The 23,082-nt window shown below is 43.4% G+C and overlaps 1 pseudogene; it reads right to left on the reverse strand.

The window, feature by feature from the left end:
- Positions 1-5,249: 5,249 nt before the first annotated feature.
- LOC114215879 (glyceraldehyde-3-phosphate dehydrogenase pseudogene) lies at positions 5,250-6,423 on the reverse strand (annotated as a pseudogene).
- Positions 6,424-23,082: the final 16,659 nt, after the last annotated feature.

Below are 23,082 nucleotides of genomic sequence, written 5' to 3' on the forward strand. Positions count from 1 at the left end.
TGGGGAAAAAACCACATGCCGTGGTTCCTGGCATTCAATGTCATGGGCGTTTATGAAATGTTCATTCCATTCCTGCAATGGGCTGAATGTTCCTGTCTCCCCTCCAAATCCATATATTGTAGTCCTAACCCCCAATGTGATGGGATTTGGAGATGGGGCCTTGGGAGGTGAGTAGGTCATGATTGAGACTAGTGCCTTTATGAAAGAGACTCCACAGAGACCCCTTGTCCTTTCCAGCTTGTGAGGACACAGTGAGAAGATCGCTGTCCACGAACCAGGACACAGCTCCTCACCAGACACTGAATCTGCCTTCATCTTGGACTTCCAGCCTCCAAAACTGTGAGAAGTAAGTTTGTTGCTTAAGCCACCCACTCCATGGTATTTTTGTAATAACAGCCTGAAAATACTAAGATAGTCATTTTGACCAGAGAGGACATCTCTCACCATCACATAAAATGGCAACGTCCACCCAACACCAGGTGACCCAAATCTCCTTCATCTGACTCTGTTTCTCTCTAAGCCCCATCAGGAATGGGAGCACCATGAAGGCAAGGACTTGTTTCCTTGGTCACTGCTTTCCTACCACGTACAGTGGTGTTTGGCATAAAGACTTAGGCCTCAACTGATATCTGATGAATGAAAAAAATATGAATGCATTTGAGTATTTATTAAAATGAGGACCTTGGCCTTGAATCCTTGGCAGCTCCAAATGTTGACCACATCAAAATCTTCAACTACCACCTAGTCAGTAGTCAGGGTTGATTCGGCCAATGTGCCTGACTCAGCAAGAGGCTTTCTTACTTATTCATTACTCCAGTTATATTCTCCCCAAATCTGAATGGTCCAGCAGGGTGGATGATCTTGCCTGTAGATTGTTCTTCAAACTAGAATACATTAGATTTGCTCTCTTTTTAGAATCTCTGAAAATGTTTTGAAGAGATATTTTGGATGGAAAAAAAAACCAAACCCTTCAACCTTTATTTTCTGGTATGTGAATTTGGGCTCAGAAATGGATAATCAGAAGCAATTTCTGCCAATCAACCTGACAAGAGAAAATTCAAGAAAAGAGAGATAGGAAGATGCTGGAAGTGACATTCTTGTAGGACTTTATAACATCACATCTCCCAGGATCCCCCTATTTGCTGATAGTGATAGAAAGCAATATTTCTTGGGGGCGCCTGGGTGGCTCAGTTGGTTAAGTGACTGTTTTCGGCTCGGGTCATGATCCCGGAGTCCTGGGATCGAGTCCCACATTGGGCTCCCTGCTCAGCAGGGAGTCTGCTTCTCCCTCTGACCCTCCTCCCTCTCGTGCTCTCTTGTCTCTCATTCTCTCTCTCTCAAATAAATAAATAAAATCTTTAAAAAAAAAAGAAAGCAATATTTCTTGGAGTGAATTGACCAATAAGATGATATTGGCCTGCTTGAAAAAGAGGGTATTAATAACCTTGAGGACTGAGTTTATCACATGGTTAATGATGCTCTCCCCCCCCCCCCTTTCTTCTTGATAGGTCATCTTTGCCATTAGTAACTGGAACAAGAGTTAAAATGCATGTGGCATTTCTAAAATGCCATTTCGTGTTGAAAGGTTAGCACCATAATGAAGTTTCAGGGAAAATATGAGGCTATCTCTCTTGTTTTCTGGTAAGTACGTTAGACAAAGGGCTTGTTGTCAGCCAAGCCAAAGATTATATGATTCCAATGTTAATAAAAGCTTGGTCTCTAAACCTTCAGTGAGCTGACATCATGAATGGTTAGGGTGTCGGAAAGATTAGTCATTCTTTTTACACGTGCATTTTGACCGTAGGGAGCCTCTTACTTAAGATCTCTGTAGAGTGGTTTCATGACGATTGACATAATTCTCCTTAAATTTCAAATGTATGTCAAAATATAAAGTCCAACGCCTGTGGCATGTGATAAAAGTAAACTATTCTCATCAAGAAAAATTTTGCACGGAATAAGTGGGAAGTCCCTTAAAATGTTTCCTTTGACTGTAAAGAGCTCATCATAGAAACTAGGTCCACCTGAAATCAGAAGAGGATGAAATTGTATTTGAAGCATCACAAAGTGGCTGATAGGACCAGCCCCCTGTCATAACTGAATCGAAGTTCAAGGTAACTGCCATTTTATTTTAATGGCACACCTTCACTAACAATTGTTATAAAGAATTAAGAAGGAATAAAATGTATAGAACTTATGAAGCACTGAGCAATGGCACATGAAACATGGATGTTTAGCACTTTTTATTTACAAAGTCCTTCCTATCTTTTAGCTTATTGAACCCTCACAACAACCCTCAGAGTTGACGTTTCTCTTCTGCTCATTTTACAGGTGCTCTTAGGGCTAATATTTAGGAAAGTGTTCTAAACATTACTCCTAAGTGGCAGAGCCTGGAATCTCTGTTTTTTCTATCATGTGCTGCATATTTAGCCTGGCAAGCTCTTTGCTTTGCAAAAATGTCAGCTGTTTAAAGCTAGGTATTGCAGATGTGTAAATGAAGATGGCAGAAAACGCTTACCTTACTGAAAGGAGGTGATAAAATAAAATAAATGTCTTAAAAATCATTTGGAAAGCCACTAGAGGGAATGAGTCCTGTCCAAAATACCGAAGAACAATTTGGATATAATCCTGTGTCATTTACTTGAACTCCTTTCTAGGCTGAAGTGGGCATATTTCACCTACGTTTAAAAAATCATTTATTCTGAAGGCAGCTAAAAAACAAGAGAGTATAAAGGGCTTGGGCGCCTGGGTGGCTCAGTCATTAAGCGTCCGCCTTCGGCTCGGGTCACAATCTCAGGTCCTGGGATCGAGCCCCGCATCGGGCTCCCTGCTCCGCGGGAAGCCTGCTTCTCCCTCTCCCACTCCCCCGCTTGTGTTCCCTCTCTCGCTGTGTCTCTCTCTGTCAAATAAATAAGTAATAAAATCTTTAAAAAAAGGGGGGTGCTGTCATGAAAAGTAATAGTTCCTGATCACAGTTTTCTCTATATTCTCCTCCTACCTTGACCTGATTTTTTGGAGCTCTGCATTTACTTGAATATTGCCAACTTGCTGACATTCACAGTCTAGGTTTTAACAGTGGTTAAGTCTTCTGTGCTTTGGATAGAGAATGATTAAAAATAAGAAACTGCAATAGCTTTCTAACGGTCTCCCTGTTTCCACCTCTGCCCCTTCCAGTCTGTTCTTGCTGTCACAGCCTGAATGATCTTGTTAAAGATCATGTCACTCCCAACTGGTCTCATGCTCTGCCATGGTCCCCATTCACGAGGGGTGAAAGCCAGAGTCCCTCCTAAGGGCCTAGAAAGCCAGCCACAACTGCCCACTTGCCCTCTACCCAACTCCCTGCCCACCTTCCAGTGCTTTCTCTCTTCTTCTCATTTGCTCAGAATCCGCCACCCTGGCCTTTTTGCAGGCTTACTCCTCACCGGATTCAGATCTTTCTTCAAATCATGTCTTCTTAGCCAGTCTTAGTCTGCAGTTTGCTTCACGATCCACATCCTGTCCCTCATGGCCTGTTCTTTCCTTTCCCCGGTGCGCTACCCCTACATAATTTCCTCTGTGGCGACCTATACGGTATTATCTGCCTCCTTTAGGATGTAAACCATATGGATGTAGCTCACAATGGGGAGGCTGGTTTGTTTTATTTTCTGTCTTGTTTGCTGGTCTAGCCCATGTGCCTAGACGATGGCTGGTGCTTAGCAGACACTCAACAAACGTTGGTTGAATGAATAAGAAGAACTTCTCTTATTATGGTCAGAGAAACATTGTTTATTGAGAATCGAGGATCTTCTGATTCCATTTCCTTCTCTGTGGTTCCAATGTCATTAGCTCCATGCAACTCTAGGAAAAACGTTCAGATTGATTCTGCTTTCTTGTTCTCTTCTGAAGCCAACAAATAGAAGGACGTATGGTCCAAGTAGGAGGCAATTTGAAGGTGGCGTGATTTCAAGCAATTGTTCTTTTTTCATAATATCTCTCCTCTATTGTAAAATGTCTTTAATCCAAGCTATTTTCTGACAGAGACATTCCTATAGACCCTTTCGTTCTGAACAGTGTTATGAAGGCTCTCATGATATTCTTGAGGCAAGAAGTAGATGAAAAGAATATTAGCTACCTAATTTTGGGTACCTACTATGGATAAGATTCTCTGTATACATAAATCAGTGTTCCCGACCCCTTCCATTTACTATGTAGCAGTCAAGTGTAAACTTGTGTCCCAAATGATTGGGAAGTCACCCTCTCTCCCTATGCTCTTTGGAGGATTGTCAGGCCTGGCTTGTGTTCTGCCAGCTCCCAACGCCTGACCGGTCCAGCTCCTGGTTCTCTGGTCACCAGCAGATTTCTTACCATGCCCAGTGATCACTCAAGGGTGGCGTAAGAAATCAGAAATGGAAAAGAAGAGGAAGCTCTCTTGCATCTCAAGTCTATAGACTGTATTCCCACCTTTTCTTTTGCTAGTTCTGGCCGAACCTTTTGCTGGGGCCCACTCCTGCTGAATGGACCCCTTTTCCTCATGCTCTCCCTTGGGGGGGCCTGGATACTCCAGTTGTGATCCTCCCTGTCTCTGCGAAGTGCTTATTTCAGTCTTTTGTCCAATTTTCCATTAGTTATCTGTCTTTTTCTTGGTAAGGAAGAGAGGGGTGAGTTATGGGACCCCCAACCTCCAATCTAAGACAATCAACATTTATCCTGCAACAGTCAGAAGAAATTAGAGGAAATATAACAGATATTCAAAATAACTGTGTTTGACTTTAGTCTGCACTGAAGCAGAACTGCCAGGATAAAGCAGGTTGTACCTTCACTTACTCTGTTCTGTACACACTTAAGGTCGGTATTACTCCTAACGTTCACTTCTGGGGAGTTAAGATAGTATAGAAGTTTAGAGTTAATTGCATCATGTTGTATAAATTAAGCTAATTTAATTATTTTTCATAAGACCGACTTGTTTTCAGCTTTATAATACAGCTTAAAGTGGAACTGTCTGGAGGAACATATACAAGACCTATCAGAAAGTAGCTTTAGTTAACAGCATCCTATGATATAGAAGTGATTTATACTTCTACTTACTATTTCCCCCTGAAGTCAATATGAATATCATTAGTCTGCAGTTGCAGGAATCTACCTTGCTTTAAGTATGGAAACATAGTTGCCATGCATTTTTTTTTTTTGGCTGGGTACAGTATACTTTATTGATGGTACATGACAAGGTAGGGCTCCCCAAGCCCCTCCCCTTCTTCAGGGGGTCTGGGATGGAAACGGTGGAGGTCGGGAGATTCTCAGTGTTTTGCGGGGTAAGTTGGGGCAGGGACTCCCCAGCAGCTGAGGGCCTCTCTCTTCCTCTTGCTCTCGCTGGGGCTGGTGGTCCAGGGGGCTCTTACTCCTTGGAGGCCATGTGGACCATAAGGTCCACCACCCGGTTGCTGTAGCCGAATTCATTGTCATACCAGGAAATGAGCTTGACAAAGTGGTCGTTGAGAGCAATGCCAGCCCCAGCATCGAAGGTGGAGGAGTGGGTGTCACTGTTGAAGTCGCAGGAGACGACCTGGTCCTCAGTGTACCCCAGGATGCCCTTGAGGAGGCCCTCTGATGCCTGCTTCACCGCCTTCTTGATGTCGTCATATTTGGCAGCTTTCTCCAGGCGGCAGGTCAGATCCACGACAGACACGTTGGGGGTGGGGACACGGAAGGCCATGCCAGTGAGCTTCCCGTTCAGCTCAGGGATGACCTTGCCCACAGCCTTGGCAGCACCAGTGGAAGCAGGGATGATGTTCTGGGCAGCCCCTCGGCCGTCGCGCCACAGCTTCCCAGAGGGACCGTCCACGGTCTTCTGGGTGGCAGTGATGGCATGGACGGTGGTCATGAGTCCCTCCATGATGCCGAAGTTGTCATGGATGACCTTGGCCAGAGGAGCCAAGCAGTTGGTGGTGCAGGAGGCATTGCTGACAATCTTGAGGGAGTTGTCATACTTCTCGTGGTTCACACCCATCACGAACATGGGGGCGTCGGCAGAGGGAGCAGAGATGATGACCCTCTTAGCCCCGCCCTTCAAGTGGGCCCCAGCCTTCTCCATGGTGGTGAAGACCCCAGTGGACTCCACAACATACTCAGCACCAGCATCACCCCACTTGATGTTGGCGGGATCTCGCTCCTGGAAGATGGAGATGGACTTTCCATTGATGACAAGCTTCCCGTTCTCAGCCTTGACTGTACCGTGGAATTTGCCATGGGTGGAATCATACTGGAACATGTAGACCATGTAGTTGAGGTCAATGAAAGGATCATTGATGGCGACAATATCCACTTTGCCAGAGTTAAAAGCAGCCCTGGTGACCAGGCGCCCAATACGGCCAAATCCGTTCACTCCGACCTTCACCATCGTGTCTCAGGGACGCGGCTGGCACTGCACCAGAATTCGCGGCTGTCTGTCGAACGGGGAGGAGCAGAGAGCCAGTTGCCATGCATTTTTAAAAAAATAAATGTTTCAATTGAAGTACAGTATACATATGGAAAAGTTTCTGTGCTATAAGCACACGGTTTGTTGTGTTTTCATAACACATCTGTGTGTCCACAATTTATATAAAGAGGTAGAACATTAGCAACCAGAAGGTCTCTTCATGCTCCCTTGTAGTTATTATTTTCCCAAAGGTAACCACTATCCTGACTTCTAACACCAAAGATAATTTTGCTTGTTTTTGCACTTGGTATTAAGGGAATCCTATAGTATGGACTTTTTGTGTGTATGTCTACTTTTGTTTTTGAGATCATCGATATAGTTAAATGCAGCATGTTTTCATTACTGTATACTACTCTATTGAATGACTATACCACAATTTAAAAATTCATTCTAATATGGATGGAAATGTCTTTTGTTGCACTTGGATACATTTCTGTTGAGCATATGTACACTTTAAGCTTCAGCGGGTACTACCTAAGAGCTTATGAAAGCTCTTGTATTATAGACTCCCTCCAGCATGAAATGATAGTTCTAATTGCTCTTTAGTCCTGCTAACATTTGTTATTCTTAGTCTTATAAAATTTTACTCATTCTAACAAGTGTGTAGTGGTAACCTCATTGTAGTTTTTTTTTTTTTTTTGACAGAGAGAGAGACAGCCAGAGAGGGAACACAAGCAGGGGGAGTGGGAGAGGGAGAAGCAGGCCCCCCGCAGAGTGGGGAGCCTGACGCTGGGCTCGATCCCAGGACCCTGGGACCATGGCCCGAGCTGAAGGCAGATGCCCAACGACTGAGCCACCCAGGCGCCCCTTAATTTTCATTTTCCTGATGATTAATGAGGTTGAGGACCTTCCATGTTTATTGCCAATTTAGAAGCTTTGTTTGTGAAGTGCCTATTTAAGTCCTAAGTCCAATGTTCTATTATTTATCTATCTTTGTAAGAATATTTTAAATAGGCAGGGTTTAAGTCTTTTGCCAATTTATATGTATTACAGATATCTTCTCCCACTTGTATTTTATCTTTTCATATACTTAATGTTGATTTTTTTACACACAGAAGTTCCTAATTTTAATAAAGTAAAAGTTATCACTATTTTCCTTTAGAGTTAGTGGTTTAAGCACTTGTTAAGGACTTCTGGCTACTCCAACATCAAATATATTCTCCTATGATATCTTCTACAACTTTGAAATTTTACTTTTCAAATTTGGATCTACAATGAATGTAATAGGAATTGATTTTTGCTCACGGTATGAGGTAGGGGTCAAAATTAATGTTTTCTTCCATGTGGATATCCAATTGATTACCTAGCATAATTTGCTTGACTAATAACAGTGGATTGATAACAATTATGATGAGAGTTGAGAATTTGCAGGATGATACTTAGAAAACTCTATCACAATGAAAACAAACTACACTAAAATAAAATCCAACAAAGAGCAAAGACTGGGTGGTTGGCCATGAATGAAGGCCATATTGGGGCATGTAATAACATACCTTCAAAATTACTCCCTATGTGGCTGGGAAATGAACACATAGAACCTCCTTTTGAAAAATAACCTGACTTCTAAATTCATCACACCTGGTATCCCTGTGAACATGACATTTACACAGGTATTCAGAATTCTTAACCATCTATAGCCTCATCCCTTCCGTGCATTATGTTCTTTTACATTAGATGATGTCTTCTACATTTATGTAATATTAATTCTTTATTTCCAAGCTTCACATGGAATCACAGAATTTATCATTCTTTGTATACTATGATGGGAGGTGAAGGAAAAAAATCTTATATAAAAATGCACAAAGAAAAAAACTTTAAATTCTATTTTGTTGATTAGTTCAGGAGAGTGTATCTACTTTTCTTTTTTATTGAATTTGGAATAGCTGTTATGTAGTTCAGTACTACACGGAATAATTCTCAGTCTTATAAAATTTTGTAAGCTCCTCCCCTTTATCCACAGGGGATACCTTCCAGATCCCCAGTGGATGCCTGAACCCATGGATAGTACCGAACCCTATATATTCTATGCTTTTTCTTATACATACCTATGATAAAGTTTATTTTTTTCTTTAAATTTTTATTGTTATATTAATCACCATACATTACGATAAAGTTTAATTTATAAATTAGGCACAGTAAGAGGTTACCAGCAATAACTAATAATGAAATAAAACAATTATAACAATATGCTGGATTAAAAGTTGTGTGAATGTGGCCTTTCTCAGATCTTACTGTACTGTAGTCACCCTTCTTTTTGTAATGTTGTAAGAGGATAAAATGCCCATGTGATGAGATGAATGACATAGGCATCATGACGTAGCGTTAGGCTACTACTGATTTTCTGGTGATTCACCAAAAGGTTCTACTTCTGGGCCACAGTTTACCATGGACAGTGGAAACCTTGGTAAATGAAACCACAAGTAAGTGGGGGACTACTGTGCATTTAAATCCCCCAACATATTATTAGAACAGTCTATTCAGTTATGCTTCTATGAGATGTATCCATCTTTTTGCATATGAATATTATGTAAAACTATGGTCATGCATTTCATTTGCTCACCACAGTGTGACTTGTGGGGGTATAGTTTGTCTCTGAGCATTTAAAAACTAGTTACAGGCTAGTGGATCAGATCGGAGAACAAAACATTTGATAACTTGTTACTCTTTATTAAGGATAATAAATGTAAATGCATGTTTCAGAAGTATTAAAGATGGCTATCTTCATGGCTTTGATTTATCAAGGGACTAGAGGAAGCTGACATAGAATTTAAAATGAGAACGATTTATTGACTGTTTATAGGAGGTGTCCTTCAGGAAGGGGGGTTGATATGTGGTTGTGTGGTGCTCTGTGATGGAGGGAGAGCCTGGAAGTTCCAGGGTGAGGGGCTGGAGTTTTAGCCCCACTTTAAGTTAAGCTGAGCTATACATGGTTAAAAAATAAGCTATCTGCAGCTTTTCCTAACCAGTGATTCTTCAGTGACCTTAGGAAACCTGCCCACTGGACAGAATTCAGGCATTAATTAACAGAAAGACCAAAGAAGGAGCTTGTAAAGGAGGTGGCAGAATTAAATAGGAGGGAGGGTCTTGTTTCTTGAAAGATTCGAGGAGATGTGTCTCTGTTGAATGGCATGTACTGAATTTAATTCAGTTTTTCTGCTGTCTTTGCTGGAGCAGATATCAACACGGAGTGTAAAATTGGGGATGACATCAGTCTCGGACTTGGCTCGTATACACATCAGCCGTAAACTCTACCGCCTACCACAGATCTCCAACCAAAAGCAAATGAAAAATTAACTCTGTTCTGCAAGTCTTATCTATAATCCAAGACCTGTAGTTTTATCCTGCTAATGAAATATTCAAGTATTTGGTTCTTTTACAGTCCTATTTTGTGTTTAAATTTCCTTTTACCTTCTTAAAATTCTTACCTTGATCACACTTCTCTTTGCATCTGTGACTCTGTCCCCAGCTGAATTTTCCAATTCATTAAAAAAAAGAAACAAACAACTCCCCCAAGAGTCCTGTATATTTCCCAAACGTGCCTTTGCTTTCTTTTTGCTTAATTTTAAATTTGTCCTACTTTTCAGCAGGACATACAACTTTAGGTGCAAAATTAAATTTTGCAATTGCTTTTTCAACTGTTTCTTTGCTTTATTGTATCTTCATGTGAAGCCCTGAGTTCTTCTGCTAGCCTTTCACAAATAATTATTTTAGTTGTCTCCGAAATACTATGCCTGGAGTGAGCATCCCTTAGCCTCTTGGAATATTTGTACAAATCTATTTTTTGAGGTCCATGCCTAATAAAACTGCAGCTGTCTCTCTCTCTCTTAGGAGAAGGAAGGGACAGCAGCTCTTGAGTAAGAAATATTATTACTCAGGAATAAAAATACCAAAACAACTTTGTTACCTGCATTCAAAATGTGGTTACGACGACAGAGCCTTTAGACAATGTTTGCAGGGTAAAGAACCTCTATTCCTGAGAATCGAAGAGAAAAAAAATCAGGTAAGGGGGGCTTTCTACTGCTTTCTCCCTGAAGGAGACCTCTGAAGACATGCAAGTACTTTGCAAGGACAAAAACTCTGCTTGTGAGCTTCACTGGAGAGCCACCGAATCAACTGCCCGTGGGGATGTATATCCTGATATAAATCCAAGAAGGTGCCATCTTGTGATTGAATGATAATAGCGATACCTCTCCCAGGGAAGATTTGAATCAGACAATTAAAACAGAGTTTCTGTAAGTGTCTCTATGTTTTTCTTTCAAGGGAAAGGGATATTTATGTTGTGTTGTGTCTTTTTTTTTTTTATGTTCTTCCTTATTGGGACCAAAACTATGGCCCCAAATCAGTTGATTCCCCCACCCCGTCTCTAACAACATAAGGTCCAGCTGTAGCTGAAACCCAGTGCTATTTCCCAAATAGATTTCATATCGTCCATCCAGCAGCAACTAAGTGACAGGAAAGTAGCTTGCTGATGGATATCTTGGAATATTCAAATTCCTGCTTCTCAAGGCGGGGTGTGTGTGGGGGGAGAGAATTATTGAAACAACAACAGAAAGCTGCTGACCTTTGTCACCTCTTTGCAACTAACCTCTCAAGCTCTGATGAGGCCTCAGTGATCTCCCATGTGAAATTAAGGTAAAGGCCCTGCCCTTGAGCTCAACTTCCCAGAGCCTCTGTGTGGGCTGCATCTTGCTGTCCTGCTGGACATTAGCCAGAGGGGATTTGATGTTCCTCTCATCTTGGGACAGATGGTAAGAAATTGATGAAAATGCAGGGTCCTGGCACCTAAAAGAGGAAATGATAGCTAAGAAAACAAAATAGTCTAGCAGATGACAAGTGGCATAGAGCAGTGACATATCACCTTGGTAAGGAATTTGTTCATTAGTGCAATGGGCATCCTAGGTCAGGGCTGGGAAATTGCTCTTGAGGATGGAGATGGAAGTGATGTCTCCAGGAGAGATGGCCATGTTCCAACAGGGACACAACTGCTGCAGCAGCGTGGGGTGACTAGGATTGGCTTAGGGCAAAGGAGGTAGAGGACATTAGCTTGCCCCAGGAACCCTACCCCTGGGGAAGTTGTAATAACACACCAAACACCAGGAGGAACAACTGTTGAGGAACGTCTTGCAACATAAATGAGTGCTGGCTGCATCCTTTTCACTATCTTATTGTTTCCTCTAGGACATTACGCATTCTCTCCCCAGATTTTTCAGTTGTGTTTGATCTTCAAATACGAAAGACAAAATGCTTCCCAGAGTCCAGAGGGACCACTGTGACCACAGGATCTCGTTGACCCAGGGAAAGGGCCCACTCAGACAGCATCACACAAGAGGAGGAAGACTTCCAACTGGAACAACAAACATGTCACTACTGTGTCCTGGAAGGTCCAACTATCTCCACTTACAAGAATCTTACGCATCTCAGTAAAGTTCAGTAAGATGTCCACAATGCCTACATTGTTTTCTTCTGTCTGTGAGAATTAGGAAGTTTTGCTGTGTGAGCCTAAGGACTTGTGTAAGCTTCAAAGCTTCCGGAGGTTTACAAACCAGCATTCCCAAGCAGTTATGAGGAAGAAGCCTGTTGTCCCCACTACTCGATATTGAAGGACAAAGGTCATGCTTCCTGGAGCAGGATGGGGACATTGCCTACCAGTGTGAGATGTAGTGAAGTTCCGTGGGGAAATGAGGAACATTCAGAAACAGGATCAATCAGAGGTAGTTACCATTGATACAGAAAAGAGGGAAGAATGAAAGGTGATGTGGAGATTTCTAGCTTGCCAAAGTGAGTGAATAAATGACGGTGTTTCTTTCCCATCAGAGGAAGATAGAGTGCGGAGTAGCTTCAGCTGCTCAGTTGCATGGACCAAGCAGGCTGATGTCCGGCTGCTTTGAGTGAGGATGGCTGTAGAGGTTATGGAAATACTAAAATATTTCCAGGGTAAATGATTTCCACTAAATGTCCCCATTCCATTCAATATCATTGAAGCCCCCCAACCACTGTCGTCTCCTCTGGGGTCCCTTGATTTACTTACTGTTTATTAATAGTGGTGGCCCTACTGCTATAATTGGAATCTATGCTCATGTTATAACAGTTTTAAAATATTTTGGATATCACCCTTGGTCCCAAGGGATGAGGGCATTGTGGGGAGGGTGTCTATGGCTGGTGTAGGAGAAAAAAAAGAAGAAAAAAATAGAAATTTATATCTCAGAAGGGTGTCAAGTTACGTTAGTCTGTTTGGGCTGCCGTAACAAAGTCCCACCGACTGAGTAGCTTAAACAGCATAATTTTATTTTTTCACAGTTTTGGAGACTAGAAGCCCAAAATCAAGGCATTGGCAGGTTTCGCTTCATTCTGAGGTCTCTTTCTTGGGCTTGTAGATGACTGTCTTCTCCCTGTACCTTCACATGTGTGTGTGTCTGTGTCCTGATCTTTTCTTCCTATAAGGACATGTCGTGTTGGAGTAGGGTCCACCTCAATGACCTCCTTGAATCTTAATTACCTCTAAAATAAAGTCACATTCTGAGGTCCTGGGGGTTAGGACTTCAACATATAAATGTAGGGGGGAACAGACTTCAGCCCTTAACACAAAGCAAAAGACTAGAATGTAAATTCAAACCACATTGGCAAGAACAGGTTCAAAACCAAAATGCAGCATCGGGAAAGATGAGAAGGTGGGCAGGGGGCGTGAGAGGGTGGCCAGGAGGAGTTTAGGAGCTAGAGTGCCAGGTGGAGGGCTTTAGTAGACCCTAACTAGTTTCCTTGATTGTGGTAATGAATAGCTATTTGAACATAGAAAAACTGAGAAACCAGGCTTGATGACTCTGGGTTCTGTTAAGGGAAAGGTATTTTTAGGATTTGCAGCTGGAGATTTCCAGAAAGCTGGTGGAGGTCAGAGTCTGAGTTGAAAAGGGTGCTCTTCCCTAGAGTGCAGATTTAGAACTCAGCCACACTCAGATGTTGCTGGATCCCACTCCTACCCCCAATAGTGTGGGGGTCTGTGTCAGGGAAGTGGACTGCTTCTGGCTTGCTTTGTGGGCTCTCATCAGCTGCCATAGATATTGTGTTTATTGGGGGCTCATTGTCAGTCAGTTGGTGTCACCTTGAAATAACAAGCTGGGCTTCCTGTGAATCAGCCATAGCTGCTCAACTCAGAGATGCTGCCTGAAGGGTCTAAATTCAGAACCATTAATTAATTCCTTCCCAGTGTCCAGGGCATGGGGAGCTCAAGCCCTCCCATTTCCCCTTATTGCTGCTGGCTGGGTAATGTCATGCAGGTCTCCCTTTTAATTTAGCAACGTCGCATTTGACAAGCATCTAGATTACCCTTACTCACCCTGTTTCCTTGAGCGAAAGAAAGAAAACAAGAGATCAAGGCACTGATGCATCAGCCCTGCAGAAAAATGGCAAAGATTATAATATGTTATATTTAGATCTACAATTTACCTAAGGAAGATAATTGGGAAGTTAAGTTGCTTGATTGGGAAGTCAGCCGTCCTTCTGTTTTCGTCTGGCTGTACAGTCTTGTAAATGTTCAGGGCTTCAATACCTTCAGGCACTTATCATTAATTTAAAAAATTGGAAGGTTCTGTGTATAAACTGCCTGATTTAATGAGATAAGTCAAAAGGGGAAATGGCGGGGGGGTGGTTTCTTGCAGTAATTGGTTGTTACATTTTCCACATTGCCTTTCTAATCCATTCTGTTGTAAAAAGTTGGGTTTTCAGATTGTAGGAGTCCATGGAAATAAGTGCTACTTAAGACGAAGAGAGGGAAGTCTCCACCGCACCCAGGGAGGTTCCTGGGAGGTCAGCAGCCTCTCAGCCTGCCCCATTTTGCAGGGAAGAGAGTCTGCCTTTCTGATGGCAGACCTGAGGTTGTAGAGTCATGGACTAGGGAGGGGAGTCTTAATTGGAAGCTTTCAGTATTAGACTTTTCTGGAGACTCCATTTAGCCAACCCTTTAACAGGGAAACCAATCCTTTCTGTATATAAACAAACTAGAAAAGAAATGTCTTCTCAAATGAGGTCATCTCTGAAGTTGAGAAACCCTAAGATGAAGTGTTGTATTGGTTTGCAAGGGCTGTCCTAACAGTGTACCCCAGGCTGGGGGCCTTAAACAACAGAAAGTCATTTTCTCACGGTTCTGGAGGCTGGGAGTCTGAAGTCAGGGTGTGGGCAGAGTTGGTCTCCTCCAAGGCTTCCTGCCTTGGCTCACAGAGGGCTGTCTTCTTGTGTCCTCACATGGTCTTCCCGCCATGTGTGTCTGTGTCCTAATCTCTCCTTGTTGGGATTAGGGCCCACCCCTGTGACCTTATTTGACCTTAATGACCTCTTTAACAAGGTCTCTAAATACAGTCACATTCTGACGTACTGGGGGTTGGGACTTCACCATATGAATTTGGAGGACACCATTCAACCCATAAGAGACATGTATCTTATTTTGCAAGACAAAATTATAGAGGCTTTTCCTGTTATTCCTTATTTCCTTTTACACGGTCTCTGCATCTCCTGTGTCAACTTTGGTGATAATTCAAATTATCAGCTCTCTCTCCCTCCCAATTTCTTACACTCACCCACTCACCCACCCACCCACCCACAAAGTCTTTCCTATCTCCAAGCCATTTTCTGAGTATTGAAAGCAAAAATGCATTCTTCTTTCATATACACCTTCCCGCCATTTCTCACTGGGTCCTGGGAGCAAAGGTGAGCCAGACAACTCTGTTAGGTCATGCCCGAATAAAGCAAAATCCCTAAGTTCTGTAAAAGATCTCTTTTGTTACCTCCCTTAGGATATTTCACAGAGAGAGGCCCTGGGGGAGGCTGTGGCCCCCCCATCAATGATAGAGGCAGCCTGGTCACAGGTTACTGCAAAGGGCAAGTGACGATTCAGTAAGAATCGTCACTGTTCCTCCTGCTTCAGGAGCTGTAGCCCCTGAAGAATCGTCACTGTTCCTCCTGCTTCAGGGGACAACATTTACCGGCTGGCCGGGTGTTCCTGATGTCAGCTCAAGCCTGTTCTTGAAGATACACACAGTTCGGGCTTCACAAGCCTTGTTAGTGTGGAAGTGGAGGTAAGCATCAGATGCCTGGTGGTCTCTCTGCTGGACATTTTAGAGTTATCTGTTCATCGGTGCTAATTAAAGCATGGACATACATAAAAGTTTCTCTGGGGAGAACATTTGGAGTGAGAGGAAACAGATTAATGCCTGGGGAACATCAACACTTCAGATTCAGAAAAGGGTCTTGCAAAGCAGCTAGGAAACCAGAAGCCTAGAGCTGAGAGGAGCCATGGAGGTCCAGGGTAGAACAAGGTTTTCAGAGAGGGAGTGGCCAAGGGTGGCCGGGGCTGCTGAGAAGTCACATCTGTGATTCCTGAGTAGCTAGGACCTGGCAAGGATCTCTAGAATGCTTTGTCTAGTTTTCTCGGGCCTCACTTCCCGGGGACGTCTCTAGTGGCGCCCCTTGGGGAGGGGTCTTTCCCTTGAGGCTTTCTTCTAGTAGTTGGCACATGGGGAATGATGAGCCTCTGGGCCTTGTCTTGTATTTTGGCCACTGTGGGGCAACCTATTGTGCACCAGTTCTAGCCACCTCCCAGCAGGGGCAACCTGACCGTCCTCACACATGGCTCTTGCTTTGGGCCTTAGGCTTCTCTGTGGTCCCAGCATGTGCGGGAGCCACTGGGACTTGATCAGCTGAGTTAACTCAGGGCACAGGAGTGATTGCCTTGTGGGGAGCCTATGATCAGAGGGGGGCAGGCAGCAGCCAATGGATAAATGCTTCCTCCTTTCTTCCCTTGGGACAAGAGTCCTGCAGAATTAAGCTACTGGTTGCCTACCGTGATGGCCAACCCCAACTCTAAAAACACATCTTTATGTTGACTCACCTCTTTTGTGCATTGCTTGCTCTCCTCTGGCTCCTTGGATCATCCTCCCTAGTAAAATTCTTGCAACAGTTCTGGGGGGAAATTGAGGCTAGGAGAGTCAGTTTGGGAAGAGTAGGATTTCTGAAGTCAGACAGCAACACGAGTAAGAGGTGATAAGAGGAGGGATGATAATCCTTGATGGGCAATAGCTCCACATTCCTAGGGCTCTCTCCTTAGCCTTAGTGTGGTTGAATGATATGTGCTCCAGGTGGAAAGTGAAGCTCTGACTTAGGTCAGGGGTCAGCAAACTATAACCTGTGGCTTATTTTTGTATGGCCTGGGAGCTAAGAATGATTTTCATATTTTTAAAGTGTTATGAAAAATAAAGAATATGCAACAGAAACTGTCCTGGGTGTCCCATAAAACCTAAAATATTTGCTCTCTTGCCTTTATAGACAAAATTTGCTGATCCCCAGCTTAGGAGACAAGGTGCCACCTTAACAATGAGAAAGTGAAAACAGCCATGGCAGCTAGCCCATGATGTTATCAGTGAAGATGAACAACACTCACAGAATATAAACAATATTTAGGCAAGGCCACTCAGTGCTGCAGAACGAGGCAGAGATAAGAGTACTCCAGGACCATATAGAAACAACATAGAGACAAGGACAGTCTGCAACTCACCCCGAACAAGTAAACATTCCACTTTTCCAACTAACGTCAAAGACTTCTTGCTGATTGTTACTTGCTCCCTGCTTCAACCCTCCTGCCTCCTAATTAGAAATTACCAAGGTGCCCAGTCCCTGAATTGTGCACCTATCCTGTTAGCATTCAGCCTCAAACCACCTTTGCTTCTTCTTTCAAATCCTCTAGAAATGGGCAAATCCTAAAAGAAGCCTGTCTCAATTCCCCATCACTAAGATATCCCATGGGTCTGTGGAAATAAACCAAGATCATCCAAATGAGGACAAGCATGAGCCATTTATCCAGAACCTCCTATAGCAGGGGAATCAACCACCATCACTGGCGTTTGGCAGACTCAATGGGAGGCAGGGGAGTGGAAAGCTTTATAGAGAATAAAAAGAAAGCTTCAGGGTGCCTGACGGGAGCTTGGGGAAGCGCTAGGTAAGCTAATTAGAAGCAGGGCATCCTATGCAATTGTTTAAGGGAGCATATTTGGCTTTCCCTGGTTGTTCCTGACTTGGCAATGGGGACAAAAATGAAGGAAGCTGACATTCATCAAGCCTTTGGGTGTTTTTGGGCTGATTGCTACACGGGTTGTGGTTTGGCTTCCTGAGCTGGTTGCTCAGAGGTGTGGGTCCAGTCTGTTGCGGGTAAAACAGTACCCACTAATTTAAACCAGGTTGTTTGACTACAAAAGATTCCTGGTGGTTGTTGGTGACTGGACTTGGACAACTGTATGAGTGCAAGGACAACTATAAGAATCACAGAGTAAGCTGGGTTTTGTTAACTTCATTGAAGCTTTAATAAGAGAAAACGATACCATCATGTCAGCCAACTGTGAAAAGCTGGAGGCCCCTAGGAAGGGCTCAAGAGCCCCAGGATCTCTCTCAGCCAGGGGCAGACTGGAGATCTATGAAGACCTGGCCTGGAGCCAGTGGTACTCAGGGTGATGCTCATCCTCCTGGACGCCCGCCACGACCCATGACCTTGGCAGACCCATGACCAGGATCAGGTCTCAGAGCCCTGCAAACACAGGGAATGAGCAGATCCTCATCACCAATGTTCTGTATTCTTGAAGTCGGCGTCGGCCACTATGGCAAAACAGCTGGAATTCTGCCTTTTCTTTCACTAAAAGTGATTCTTACAGCAGGGGGAAGAATTTTTTTTCTGTAATGGACCAGATGGTAAATATTTTCATCTTTGCAGGACATTTGAATATGGTTGCCCCTCCTCGACTCTGCCCCTGAGTCAACAGAGTGGCAAACACACCGATGGCTGGCTGTGGCTGGGTTCCAATAAAACTTTAAACAGGTAGTGGCCAGATTTGGCCCACAGGTTGTGTTGTGTCAGCCTCTGTCTTAGGTAATCATTCAGTCTCTCAGATTTCATTTCTACACTGAGAGAATGAGAGTATTGATCTCGGGCAATGCTTCTCACACTTAAGCAAGCATTAGAATCATCTGGAAAGCTAGTGAAGGCACAGATTCTTGCACACTACTTCCAGAGATTCTGATTCAAAGAGTCTGGAGGGGGCCTGGGGACTTGCCTATCTAACATACTTCCAGATGAAGCTGATGCTGCCGGTCCAAGGACCATGGTTTGGGTAGTGAAGGTCTGAGACCATACTTGTCATCCCTGGCTACAGAGGAGATTTTCTAGAAGAACTGATGCCCCTGCTCTACCTGAGACCAATTCGATTAGAAGTAGGATCAAGCTTCTGACCATATTAGAAGTCCCCCAAAAGATTCCAATGTGAAGTCAGGGTTGAGGTCCCCTGGTGGCATGGGGCTCCAGAGCTCTGCACTCCTCCTGTGGCTCCCCAACTAGCAGCATCAGCATCACCTGGAATTTGTTAGAAATGCAGAATCCTAGGCCTCTCCTTGACCGACTGAATCAGAGTTTGCATTTTAATGGGATCCCTAGCTGATTCATGTACACATTAAAGTTTGAGAAGTGGGGCTCTAAAGAAAGGAATAAGCTTAACATTTACAAGTTCCTTTTTTTCCTGCTATGTGCCAGGCCCTGGGTAGGCTCCTTACCTCAGTTTCTCCTAAATTTGTCTGTATTAGTTTTCTACTGCTGCCCTAACAATTTACAGGGACTTAATAGCCGAAGACCATACCGCCTTATTATCTCACAATTCTGTAGACCAGAAGTCTGGCAGAGGCAGTTGAGCTCTTTGCTTAGGGTCTCCCAGGCTCAAATTAGGGTTTTGGTGCGCTGGCCCTGGGGAAGAAGCCATTTCCAAGCTCATCCCACCCAACTGTTGGCAGAATCTAGTGCCTCATGGGTATAGGATGGAGGTCCCTATTCCCTTGTGGACTGTTGGCCAGGGGTTATTCTCAGCTTCTTGAGACCACTCTGAGTTCCTTTTTACATCGTCCCCTTCCTCTTCCAAGATACCAACCATGTGTCAGATTTCTTCTCATGCTTCCCGTTTTTCTGATTTCCCCTTCTGCTACCAGCTAGAGAAAACTCCCTGCTTAAATTTAATGAGTTCCCATGATCAGATTAAGTTCACCTGGATAATCTCCATTTTTCACTAACTCAAAGTCAACTGATTAGTAAGCTCAACAACGTCTCCAAAATCCCTTTGGCCATGGGCATGATCTCCCATCACAGTCCCAGTCCTGGGGGCTAGGGCTGGAGATCTGGGGGCCATTGAACAATTCTGCCTTCCACACTCCCCAGACCACATGACTTACAAGTAAGTCTTAGAGCCAGAGTTTGAATCTAGGTTTGTCTGACCCCCAAACTCACAGTAACACTATTTTGTAACTTGCCTTTCAGTGGGGAAAACAAATGTGTTACAGGGAACTTTATAGTTATCAACGAGCATTCCCATTTATTGTATGGTTTGGCCTCATAAGAAACTCCTTATAAGGCACTGCTCTTCCTTTTTGTGGATGATGAGACCAGGGATGGAGAATGCCTATTTGTTCAAGACCCTAAAGGCAGAAAATAGCAGATTAAGGACTGAAGAACAGCTCTTGATTTCAAATCCCCTACTTTTCCCTTTAAATCATCAAAATCCATTAATTTGTTGTTTAGATCATTCTCATTATCTCATTGGGAAACATTTACTGGGACAGAATAAAGAAAGTAGCAGAGCACGTCCCAATTGGATGCAGTGTTTGAATGTTACAGTGAGTCTTGTGTAGAAAAACGGGCCCACCTGTTATGCTAATTAAAGATGAATTCTACCCAAACGCGGAGCAACACTCCATTCAAGTCCTAAAACTCATTGTTCTTAAAGAAGATAGTCAATGAATTCTCAAACCTAAATTAGAAAACAACCAATTCATGAAACAAAACCTTTTTACTGAAATTGCAAGTCAATCAAGCAATTGTTTTTGAGAAATGACAGGATTTTGGATATATCTCCTGTGTGATTAGGGAGTTAGCCCCTTCACAGAAAAAGCTTAAGAGGAGATCATGGAAACATCATATTGCCAGAGACTCTCTTCAGTTCATTCCCTTGTTTCTAATGCAGAGAAAACAATGTAGCCTGAAAGAATGTACCTACAATTAAAAAGCTAGGATTCTTTTGGAGGTCAGAAGGATGGCTACGTGTTAAGTTTTTCTGGGCATGGCCAACTAGGATGCAGGCCTACAGAGCATCTCTCACCTGAGCGCCCATACACTTTAATCATTTTTTCATCTCCTCTTGGGGCAGAAGTTGTATCTAGTGAGAAACTACCCTTACACCACCAGTTCAGAAGTTATTTTATGTTTAAAGAATGGCTGATCATTTGTTCTAATGAAAAAGGCCAGAAATTCAATCGTATCCCAGGCCGGTTTCCTTGTCATCATTTATAGATGCAAGGAGCTCTGTCACAATCTGGGATGCAGTCTATGATTTAGACAAATTATGGAAAGAATTAGGCCTCAGTCAGGTCAATTTTGTTAAAAGCCTTCAGATCTTGGAGGATCAAGGAATATAAGAGAAAGGTTAACCCCCAAGAACTCCTGGTTGGTGAGCAAACACATCAAAGAGAAATCACATTGTTCCCTTGCCAACTTCTGATGTTGCTATAACCAGTTGATTTCAAGAGACTTGGAATGATAAACATGAACAGGTTACAAGCCTGGGACTCTTTCGTTATCTCCATTTAGCTGGGACTCTTATCCCTTTATTTTTCATGCGGTGGGTTACTTTAACAGTAAATGCTGGTAACAACAGCCAACACCCAATCTGTCATTTCCAATACAGTCTTTCCTAAGAGGATATTTCTAGCAGATCATGCTTTCTGTCCATCATTTCCATAAATGGCTGTGGTCCCCCAGGCAGAAAAATAAGGTGGATCTACGGAAGAGCTGGTGGAGTAAGTCATTTTTGTCTCTTTATGTTGGTTTGAGAGCATCTGGTCTTTTCCAGCCATTTTTTGGAGAGAGAATTGGTTGTGAGAACAATGTGGATGTTGATGGAGAAATAGAAGGTGGGCCAGAGTGGTCAGTAGTCTATGTGACAAATGGTGATATGCATGTCATTATCTGAGAACATGTGTATTCATGCCCAGTAGTGCACATGCAAAGATAATTGGGACATGCTCCCCTCCATCAGTAATATAATACTGATGGATTAACATTCTAGAATTCATATTTTAGATTTGGTCACTTAGGGAAGGTCATATGTACCTCCAGCACTATCATTTAAACAATGCACAAAATGGAACTTCTCTCTAGGATATTTCCTTTTTTTATTTAAAAAAATTTTTTTTAAAGATTTTATTTATTTATTTGACAGAGAGAGAGAGTGAGAGCAGGAACACAAGCAGGGGGAGTGGGAGAGGGAGAAGCAGTCTTCCCGCCAAAGCAGGGAGCCCGATGCGGGGCTCGATCCCAGGACCCTGGGATCATGACCTGAGCCGAAGGCAGATGCGTAACGACTGAGCCACCCAGGCGCCCCTTTCTAGGATATTTCTGATGAAATTGCTTCTCAAGTTTGCAAATCAGTGCTCAAGGCTCTTCTGAAAAGCAATTGTGGACATTTCATGCAGGAAATCAACTGCAAAAACTGTCATAATCATTTGGGTTTTATTTATAGCAGGGAGGAGAATTAATAAACGGCCATTGCATTTGTTCCAAATCTAAACTCAATGTCCCATTTTCAGAATATCTGTGTCAGCTCCACTCTGACAATTCAGAAAAACCAGAGACAAACAACAAACCAGCCCAGATACCAGAAGTGACCCGTGAACCCGTGACCAGTCAATACAAGAATCAGTTGGCTCTTCCTCTTCCTGGGTCAGCCTTCCCCTTTCCAGCCAGAGGTTTTTAGGTTTCAATCTCTTGAGTCAATTGCTCTGAGAGGCGGGGCTCTTCAAATTCCAGTCCATATCATTCATTTCCCTTTCATATAGATTCTTCTCTTCTCTCCCTTCCAGGAACATTGATTTTCTTCCTTGGGTTTCTGAGAAAGTTTTGCTCCCCAGGCATCTTTACCCAGCTTGCTGACCGAAACATCATTCACACTTCTCCCGTGGCCGTGAGGATTTGACACCTGCTGCTAGGAGCTCCAGGCTCCTCCCTCTGAAGGCCAGTGGTCTGAATTTCTGGCAGGGGCCATGAGAAACCTTTGAGGGAAAGAAATTTAAGAGCTCTGATCTCTGAGAACATAAAGACTGTCACAGGTGCTGGCTTTACTTACCACTGCCTTTTAGAAGGCATCTGCCATAAGCTTCTAAAATCTTCTAAATCTTTGCAGACGGGCAATGGGCTCAGAGGGAAAGTTGTGCGCCCCCCCACTGAGTTATACCAAGGGGCCCTCAGCACATCCCACTGCGGCCTCCCACACAGCAAACTCATTACCTCTGGTGAGGAACGGAGATGCTATGAATGTCCTGAGAGCGAAGGGTGATCTCTGAAACGCATTGTGAGCATGGAGCTGAATGGTCATTATCAGAGACAACAATAGCTGGCATTATTCATATGGACTTTACTGGCTATAAAACACACTCAGCAACACATCTCATTGGATTCTCACACTCTCGGTGAGAGGCAGGTAAGGTGTATATCATTCTAATCTCATTTTACAGAAAAGAGCAGCCCTGGGGAAGTGAAGCAACTCCTGGAAAACAGCACTGCTCAAGAA

This window comes from Eumetopias jubatus, unplaced genomic scaffold (assembly GCF_037043125.1).
Source record: "Eumetopias jubatus isolate StellerSeaLion01/CBP00866 unplaced genomic scaffold, mEumJub1_p1.0 scaffold_3, whole genome shotgun sequence".
NCBI lineage: Eukaryota > Metazoa > Chordata > Mammalia > Carnivora > Otariidae > Eumetopias > Eumetopias jubatus.